Source organism: Tamandua tetradactyla, chromosome 4 (genome assembly GCF_023851605.1).
Source record: "Tamandua tetradactyla isolate mTamTet1 chromosome 4, mTamTet1.pri, whole genome shotgun sequence".
Taxonomy (NCBI): domain Eukaryota; kingdom Metazoa; phylum Chordata; class Mammalia; order Pilosa; family Myrmecophagidae; genus Tamandua; species Tamandua tetradactyla.
The window spans coordinates 90,630,061-90,640,931 of NC_135330.1; the positions used below are offsets into that span (position 1 = coordinate 90,630,061).

At 34.6% G+C, this 10,871-nt stretch overlaps 1 pseudogene; it reads right to left on the minus strand.

Annotated features, from left to right (window-relative positions):
- Positions 1–9,521: 9,521 nt before the first annotated feature.
- LOC143680364 (olfactory receptor 9G1-like) lies at positions 9,522–10,484 on the minus strand (annotated as a pseudogene).
- Positions 10,485–10,871: the final 387 nt, after the last annotated feature.

Genomic DNA, 10,871 nt, shown 5'->3' on the forward strand with positions numbered 1-10,871 from the left:
AAAGATAGACTAATGAAAAAATATGCTTACAGACACATGTATGAGCATAAAAACAGAATATATTCAAGAGACAGAATGGTTTGCCTGAGAAGACTCTAAATAAATCTTTAAGATAAAGACATTAAGGAGAAATTTAAAGCAGATACCATTATGGCTAAGATCTAAGAGATTGACTATGAGTTCCTTGGAAGGCAACTTGGATGAAGACATTGGGAAACAGTAGTTTTTGCCATGTGGGGTAGGTTTGCAGTGATAGCTAGATTGATTGAGATGTCTATGAAGAATCCACATGTAATTAAAAAACACTCGGGGTTTTTCAAACCTGTGAGTTTGCTTCATGGTGAGGATGCCAAATTCATAGGTTTAAGGGACAGAATTTTTCCCAAAAAGAAACTGTTCCTCTTATCCTTATGAAGAAGAGGAGACTTTGCACATTCTGATAGAAACATTTAAATCCTGAAAAATGGTGCAGTTTAATGGTTTCTAGCTTTTTTTTTTTTAGCAATTTCTAACATAAAGTGTTGAAGATGCTCTTTGAGGTCACTGTGCATTCAAAACAAACCACAAAGATGGTTGAATAGTCAAAATAAACACAGTGTTTAAATGTGGCCCTAACTTATGTTCCTTGATGCATAAAAACTCTATGAATAAATGCAAGCCTATGGAAATAAGTCTTTTATCTATAGATATATTATATACATATGTTTTGTAGATACTTACACATATTTTCTGCAATTCTTGAAGTCATCTCAGTAAAGTTGTCCAAAGACTTGTAGTCCTAGTCACTGTGTAATTCAAAGGGGTGCTGTAATCCTGTTCTGCCCACTTTACCAGGTTCCAGTGAGAACCAAATGCATTGCATAAGACTGAATGCATATTGAGCCTTCACTACCTGCCTAACTCTGGTTTAGAGGTTTTATATGTATTATCTCATTTAACCCATCCATCAGACCTGTGGAGTAGGTGCTAATCTTGTCTCATTCTGCAGTTGAGTGAAATAAGGAACAGATTGGTGAGATGAATTGCATGAGTCCTTTGCTGGTGGGTGGAGTAAGCATCTAACCCCATCTACTTCATCACTAGCTGTGGTCCCTGAAAGTGTGTTATGATGTTTGCCAACTGTGAAACTCCCTGTTAATGTCATCTGTTGTCATTTTCATCACTTCTATTTAGATCACTAAAATATTTTTTATTTACAGGAGAACTTCTTAAAGGTTATCTGGGAAACTTGTCAAGGAACATGATAACATCCTTTTCTGCCATTCTTGATGAAAACAGAGCTGTGACTTGGTTCCTCAGTCCTTATTCCTGTTTTATTCTTCCCTATTCCTCAGTTTCTTATTTTGGAAAATTTATTTTACAAGTTCACAGAATTATTTTATTTGAAAAGCCAAATTTCAATAAAAATGTAAGAATCCCTCTAAAATATATTACCTTATATTCAATATTATTAGAAAGGAGACATTTTGATGCTTCAGGTCAGTCTTTTCATGACCTGAAAATTTTCATTTCTTAACTGTTTTCCTAAGATTCTTCACTATCTCTGGTACCAGTTTTTTTCATTTGCTGCAATTTTCTACTGCTATGTAAGTTCTCTGAATATAGAGGGTTGATTATGTTTACTAATGTATATCTAGCTCTGGTTTGTACTAGTTTATCAAAGATATTTTTGAAGTGAAGATATGAATAAGTAAAAAGGGAAGTAAAAGAGAATGAGGAAATGAATGAATGTTTGACAGCTTCTACTTGTTATTCTATCTATTCCTGCCTTTAGAATTACACACTGCTCCATATCTTTCTAAACTGTTGCTTTTAATCTGCTAAGGAGTAGAAGAAATTAGCCATAGATATTAACTCTGTGCAAAACCTAAGAAGAAAGAAGCACAAAGGCTAAGGACTCTCAAGAAATAGTCCAGATAGCTGTAGCTTGTTGGAAGATTTTGATTAATGATCTTTTCCTGCAATTCTATAACTATTTCATATAATAGTAAAGAAGACTGTGCAAACCTGGAATCTCCTAGAAGCAAACACTAAAGTAGAATTAAATGTGATTTGTCAGGGTAAACACCTGTTTGTGTAGGGCAAAGTGGGGAAAGAGACAGAAATGTTTAGGAGTGACATCAGAATAAGATGAAAATTTGACACCCAAATGAAGGAAAGAGGAAAGGAATGATAGATAAAAGTATCCTACACCATTTTTCAGTCCAAGAATAGTTCAGCAAGTCAATGGAAGGACATACAACTCAACCTTAAAAAGACAAATAACATAATTAAACATGAGCAAAAGACTTGAATAGATATTTCTCCAAGTAGGATATAAAAATGGCCAAAAAGCACATGAAAAGATATACAACAACATTAGGTATAAGGGGAATGCAAATGAAAACCACACTTAAATACCATTTCACACTGAATAGAATGACTACTACTAAAATAAACAAAACAGAAAATTTACAGGAGTTGGAGAGGATCTGGAGAGAAAGGAACATTAATCCATTGCAGGTGGGAATTTGAAAGTATGCAGCTGCCATAGAATGTGTAAGATACTTTTGCTGCTCCTCAAAAAATGAAGTATGGAATTACCAATGACCTGGTATTCACGCTACAGGGTATATACCTAAAAGAATTGAAAACAAGGATTTGAGCAGATATATGCACACCAGTATTCACAGTGGCCATTATATACTATTGTTAAAAGATGGAAGCCACTTAAGTGTCCATGAACTCATCAGTGGATAAACAAAGTGCTGTATATCCATTATCCATACAATGAAAGATTATTCAGTATGAAAAAGGAATCAACTTCTGATTCATGGGACAATATGGATGAATGTTGAAGATATCATGTTGAGTGAAAAGATAGGCACAAAAGTACAAATATTGTATGATCTCATTAATACGAAATAATGAGAATAAACAAACTCATAAAATCAGAATCTAGAATATAGGTTACCAAGGGATGGATGGGGGTAGGGAATAGGGAGTTAAAGCTTAAAATATATAGAATTTCTATAAGTTGGATTGTAAAATTTTGCTAATGGATGGTGGCGATGGTAGCACAACATTGTGAATGCAATTAACAGCTCTTGATTACATATGCAAATGTGGTTAAAAGGGAAATTTTAATTTCTATACATATTACTAGAATAAAACTTAAAAAAACAACCTTTGGTTATATAACTCAATGAACCCTGTTGTAAACACTGAACTACAGTTAATAGTAAAATTACAGAAACGTTCTTTTATAAATTATAACAAATGCATGCTCTATGCAAGGTATTAATAATAAGGTTGTCTATTGTAACTCTGTATTTTATATATTTTATGCATGAATTTCTATAAATCTAAAGCTTATCTCAGAAAAATCTTAATAATAAAAAAACCAATTGTGGCCATTATAATTCAAGATGTTTTTCTAATGAGCCATATGCAGAAGTAAAAGATTTTACATAAAGCAGGACTATAATTTTTCTATAAGAAACCAGGTGATTTGATAGATGAACCATTAGAGTGTTTAGATGCATTGGAAACCATTCTCTTCATTACTTCTGACTGTGATCAAACTTAATTCCTAAACCTGAGAGGAAATGTCTGGATTTTAGGCAAGTATGATGTTTTACAGTGTGTCTATTATAGGATACTTGCAGACAGCTTGTGCTCTAGTTGTTCAATCCATGGCCAAGTGTTCTTACTTGCACAGAAATTATCTTGATTCTGATGGGCAAGCTTGTGTCAATCTAGCCTGTCGTGACCACCTTATACTTTCACAGGGGTCTTGGTCTTCGAAAGTTGAGGAATCTCATAAAAAGGTGCTGTGCACCCTAATAGGATGTAGGTCCACAATCATAACCATCAAAATAATTATTTGATTTTCCACAGTCTGAATAAAGGTCAATTGATTGTCAGGGTAGTGACCCTCTACTGAAAAAAGTTCAATACCAAAGTGGGTATTTTTAAAGTCCCATTTGAGTACTCACCAGACAAGGAAATTTTCCTTGTATACCAAAAAAGGTGAACAAAAAAGGGCTGCTGTCATTAACTCTAATCAAAAGAACTTAAAATTCAAATGCCCATTACCAGAAGACACTAAAATAAAGGGCCAGATCCTCAACAAAAAAAAGGGTGTTCACAACTTAAAGGACTTCACTGACAAGAATCTGGACCATTGAGAAGTTGACAAAGCAAAAAGAGCTATTGCTAGTACCTGTGCTCAAATCCAAAAGTGGCTCTGGAATCAGGTCATGAGTTTTCAGATAACCATTTCTGACAACATGTTATGGGAACCAAGAAATAAGAAATTAAGCTGCTAGTCAACAAAGGTATTTATTTGGTATCTTACAATTGCAGTTCAAGGATAACAGATTCAAACTGTGTCCTGTATTGGCCCTTCCAGGCATGGATTTTTAAAGAAAAAGGAAAAGATTACTTTAATTTTTTGTGGTTTGTGGATATTCAAGTGATCTCAATGTCTTTCCGGTTAGAGGGTGTGCCACTTTAAATTGATTGTGTACACAAGAAAAGCCATGTTCTTTAATCCTAATTTAACATTGTAGAGTGGTATTTTTTTTATTATTTCCAAAGAGATGTGACCCAGACAATTGTGGGTGGGAACTTTTGATTAGGTAGTCTCTATGAAGACACATCTATACCCATTCAAGGTGGGTTGTTTATTGGAGTCATTGAAGAGGGTACCACTTTGAAAAAAGCTTCAGAGCTGACACAGACAAAGATGTTTGGAGATGCAGAAAGAAAACATTGATGGGGAAGCTGTTTGAGATGAGAAGTCAGTGAGACTTCCCACCTTACAGTGAAACTCCCAGAGTCATCCTTCTTTTCTTGAGTTAAGGTATCTTTATCTGGATACCTTAGTTTGGATATTTTTATGGCCTTAGAACCGTAGACTTTTAGCTTAATAAATTCCCTTTACAAAAGCCAACCCATTTCTAGTTTATTGCATTTCCAGCAGCATCAGCAAACTAAATTAGTTAGCTTACTGAGTTCCTTATCTTCTGTTTTGTGTGTAATGTCTAGATGTCCTCAGGGTTTTGAGGAATATTGCTGCTTGAGGCTTTGTATATTTTGGCAATTTGTGGTATTCAGCTGAGATTTGCATAAGAATGAACTCTGAACATCATTTTAAATTTCTTAGGCATAGAAACTCTATTTTGCTTTATTTTTTGTAAGATTGATGTGGGATTACAAATTCATGAAAAAATGTTAACACTGTGCTAAGATGGTTAACTGAACTTTGAATTCATAATGGTTATCATTAGTGATGTCAAAATGTTAGGCCAAGCTGACATAGTTTGAAGAAGTCTAAGGTGCAGGAAAACTGAGATACTGCAAATGATGGATTAGTGTAGTGTATTCTGTGATTGCCTAACCATCACCTATCATTTCCTACAAGGCTTGTCCCTGCAACACTCCAAGGATGCTTATTTCACCAAGGCATTAAGAAATTCATTGTTCCTATGGAATTGTATAGATGGGAAACTAGCTCGTGTGTTAATTTTCTTTTGATGAAGAAACATTCCACTTTAATGTTTTTAAGAAGAAAGTGGACAATCTTTGGTTTTTATGTTTTATATAAAAACCAGCTCGTGTTGTCCTAGTAGGGAATCATAACCTCTTTACAACTCTCTGCAATAAGCCCATTTATAACCCCAGATCTCTTAACTGACAAGGAAGTCAGATTCTTTAACCAAGAGGAAAGTGGACAATCTTTGAGGAACAACTGAAAGCCACGATAGATACTGTATGTATTTCTCCAAGAATTTACTTGGATAGCTTGCAGGTATCTTCCAAGAATGCAGTCATTCTTGAGACTACCGTTACTGACTCTTAACTGTCACTAATTTCCAGAGACTGAAAAACACCACTGAGGTCCACACTCCTGATGTGGGCTCAGTGCATCTATCAGTGAACCCACAGGGACCAGGTACAAAGGCTGTTGCTATTTGCCCAGACTCAGAAAGTGTTTTGAGTGAATATGGATGGAATAAAACAGTGTTCATATTAGATATCTTTACTTGGTTCCCAGAATGAGGATAACTATTATCTCATCACTCAAGGGGAATTCTCAATGCCCACATTTCATTCACTGCTCAGCTGAGATTTTCAGTCTGACATGTAATCAGTCACGTAAACACCCTTCATTACACTATTCCACTTGCCCTCCATTCTACTGTTCTGACTATAGCTCAGCTTCAATTAAGCTTATTCCTTTGCTCTGGTCCTTCACCAAAGCTGCGTATTGCAATTAGAGAAAATTCCCCAGCATTCCCTCTGTAGTCTTGACCTTGCCTCACTTTTTACCCTTCCAAAAATAGAAACAACCAAATAAGTTCACATACCTTTCAATGTTCATATTTCCTCCCCTCCTTTCAAAATTGATAATGTGCCATAATGCATCTTGTTGTGCTCTTACATCTAGACTTTTCTGTCTCCCTTCTCATTTTGCCAAGCATCAACACAGGGGTTTCCTCTAAAAAAATCCTTGTACATTTAATTACATCTTCATTTCTCCTTTTCAGAGGACCATGATTTGCACTGCCTCTATACTATTCATTGGAAGAGCTTACTAGAATTGTATTTTTTATCACTATTATATTAGGTTCACTGGATTAGGAAGTCATGCTCCTAAGGGAAGAGTGCTTCCCCAAAGGAGCAGCTTCAATGTTCTGGTCAATTGGAACCTCAGATGCCCCTGGCCATCCAGGACTCTACTGGCCTTGAACAAAAATCTACTAAGCTGTGTGATTGATCCCAAATCAACGGAGGGAAATAGGAATTTGCTACAAAGTGGGTCAAGGAAAACTGTTAGAAAATCTGGGTATTTTGGTGTACCTCTTAATAGTCTCTTAGAATACCACTTGGAATACCACCTGATATAAACAAGGTGATCAATTATTGAATCTTAGAAGAAAAAAATGGGGAAATATTACCAATAATATTCTTAGTCATCTGAAAGACTGGGAAAGAATTAGTAGACCAGAACCATGAAGAAGGCTCATAGACAATGATTTTTATAGGCAAACATTTAATGATTCCTTTCTATATGTAATTATGTAATATTTACTGGTTATAATTTTACATGTCTCAGTTATATAGATATCTGTTGCTTTACTTCTTTCTGTCTCTTGTTTAAACACAAAACAGACTATAAATGCAAGAACCATTAGATCATGGTTTTGGGGATTACAAAAAAGCTGTAATCCAGAAATGCCACTTCTCATGGTCTATGCTATGAAAGATCATCAAAAGTTTAATATTTTCTTTATAGAACATTTCATTTCAAGAGATTTTTGTTTGCCCACCCATAAATATTTTATATTACTTACTATTTAATGCATTAAACTCATATCTAAAGGGAATATTTTATGAACCAAATCCTCTTCAGATTTTAATTTTCATGTATAACTAGAGAAATCTAATTTCAATTTATATTCCTTACATATGAATTGATACTATATGAATTGATACTATAGTTTTAGATTAATATGGCAGAACAATTTTAATGTTTAAAACTTAATCTGTAGATGGGATATTTCCAACACCATGATAAAAACTTATTGCTAAACTTATACATATCCTAAAACCTCAATGCCATATTTTAATTAATGAATTCTCATTTATTTTAATTAATGAAAATTGTAATTCATTTATTAAATTAAGTTCACATTTATTTTTATGTATTCCTAAAATTATTATTAGCCTTGCTTTATCTTCTTATTAGTGCTTTATTGTTATTATCCTGATGTGATTCTATAGTTTATATAGCCTTTCTGAGATACAGAATGATATGAATATATACTTGGATATACTCTTAGATATAGGTATATATTTATACTATTAGATCTGGGTATGTACTGATTTTTGTTTGGACAATGGAACTTGGATGTCTCTTCTAAGAGGATTAAAATTGAATTGCTTATCCATTTTAGCTTCTTTTTTACAGTTATATTCCAGTGTTTACAATAATAACACATCTTAATTAAAACTTTCTCACATCAGTTTGAATTTTGTAAACAGTATTTTTCTCTGATTTAATATCTTCCACTTCCATTTGGCTGATATTAAATAACTGATTTTCCATCATCAAAACATACGGATTTTATCTGTTTACACTTAAAAAGTGTTCCATCAGAACTGTAATATCAGTAGTGGGAATTATTGAGTGTTCTATTTTTAAAAATGCCTGAATCAGATTAAGTTGCTTTCGTTTTCAGAACCTTTGCCTAAATCAAGAAGTTTAGAGTTCCACTGCTTCTATTTTCATAATATTTGTTGAAATCAAGAAGTTTAGAATTCAGGTTACTGTGTGTGAGAATTGACATGAAATACATCCTGTGACTTACTTTCCAGGTTAATGTGGATGAGCATCAGTGCTGACTGGTCATTAATGGTTCCATGTATCACTCCTGCTTTTAAATCTGGTACTACATGGTTAAGGAACAGTTCCTTGAATTTTTTTTTATTGCTTACTCTAATGGACACCAATATATATTTATGCTTTATCATAATTTATATTAACATGACTTTACTTTTCAAAACAATCAAAATTACATGGAACCTCTTATATCTCCCCCATTTTATAATTACATGCTCGTATTCTCTATATGAACATTATTCTTTTGAATAACTGGCATACATAGACCTTCATTTCTTACCTTAATTCATTTTTTCATAGTTATTATCTGAATTATTATAATAATTGTGATTTGGTGCTCAGAATAGCATAATTTCGATGACAAAACCCTTATAAGTTGCCTTTACAAAATAAACTATAAGCCCCTAGAGTATTTCACAAAAATCAAACCTATGGCATCTTGGTTAATATTTCCTTAGAGGAAAGAAGAAATGTACAAGATAAAGACATTGATAGAATCATACCTTCTGAGACTATTTTGCACCAAGTGATCCTGACTGCTGCTCTATCCCTGTGCTAAAGCTCTAGGGGAAATTGCAAGCATAAAAATGTTTTAGAATTCTGTGAAAAGAAGAGAAAGTGATGACTGTCATCCAGTTTTCAATAGTTGGAAAATATTACAAATTAATTCAGCACATATGCTCTTATTTTTATGAAAAAAATTCTTACTATATACATATTTACTATAGGTATCAGTTTAACAAAAATCGAACGTGGCTGTTTGGTTACTTTTCTTTAAAAGCAGAGTTGTTATAGGTTTTAGTTTTGTTTTCAATAGAAAGTAATATGAATTTCTATCCAAACTTTTAAAGTTTGTATTGGACTTCTATCTCATAGACTGCCCTTAATTTCTTATATTATGTTTTGTGAAGTGTCAGTGTCAAGGTGGGATATTCTGTAACTCCGTAACAATCTTTGATCATGGTTGTCCTGAACAGCATCTGTGTCTGAGAAACAAATACCCTGACCATAAGATGTTTGCCTGCATCTTCTTTATGTACCATATAGTCTACCTAAAGTATACAATTAATGGCTCACAATAACCTCACAATGTTGTGAATTCATGATCACGATCATGCTTAGAGCATTTGCATCAGGCTTGTATCTTTTTAGGGTAGAGAATCTCGACTCAATTGAAAAGCTTATAAAGAGCCTGCTTCATATCCTTATTCCTCAGACTGTAGATCATGAGGTTCAACATGGGGAACACCACAGTGTAAAACATAGAAGTTATTTTGGCCTTATCCAGTGAACAGCTAGATTGGGGCAGAGCATATGTGTAGAAAATACAGCCATAATAGTATAAGGTGACAGAAGTCAGATGGGAGGAGCAGGTGGAGAAGGCTTTGAGATGGCCCTGAGTGGAGCAGATCCTTGAGATGATGTTGGTGATGATGATGATGAAGAGGTAGGTGGCCAGGATGAACAGAGTGGGGACAATGTCATTGAAGTTCAGGAGGAAGGACAGCACAGCCTGGTAACAATCCTTGCCACAGGCAAGCTTCACCAAGGGAAGCAAGGTACAGGAAAAGTCATCAATGATGTTGTCCCCACAGAATTCCAAAGCAAAAGTTCTTTTTGTGATAACAGCAGAGTTAGTAAAGCCAGTGAGATATGAGGCAGCCATCAAAAATGCACATAGCTTTATGGACATTACCTGAGAATAAAGCAGTGGCTTTGAGATACCCACATAACAGTCATAAACCATGGCAGCCAACAGGAAACACTCACTATAGGCCAGACCAGCAGAGAAGAGGAACTGTGCTACACAGCCAACAAAGGAGATGCTCTTGTCTTCAGAGATGCAGGTCACTAGAATCTTTGGGGTGTAGACAGAGGAATACCAGAGATCCAGAAAAGCCAGATTTCCAATGAAAAAAATACATGGGTGTGTGGAGCCAGGAGTCATTGCCGATCAACACAATGAGAGTGGTGTTTCCCACCATGGTCACAGAGTAAACTCCAAGGAACACCCCAAACAGAACCAACTGCATCACGGGATCTGTGGTAAAGTCCACCAGGATGAAGTCAGTCACGTGTGATTGCCCCTCTCCATGGCTACAAGGAATATCACCTAAGAGGGGGGAAAGTGGGCGCTCATAATGAATCAATGTGCTACATATACTGAAAATATACTAAATAAATGGCATCACACCACTGGTACTTCTAGAAGTTTAGAATGAGCCAGTCAATACATATGTATATTTAAAAAATTTTTAACTTTTTATAATCAATCAGATTTACAGTTACATATTCAAATGTACAGTTTTTTTTAACTCTAGAAGTGACTGTTCAACTCAATGAAAGGATTATAATTCCTATTGTGTTGTGATTTCTTTCCCATGTTGACTTCCGTTTTGGCTAAATGTGTGATTTCTAACCTTAAGTGTGATTTCTTTTCCTCTGAAAGAATGGAATAAATACCAATTTTAATACATTTTGC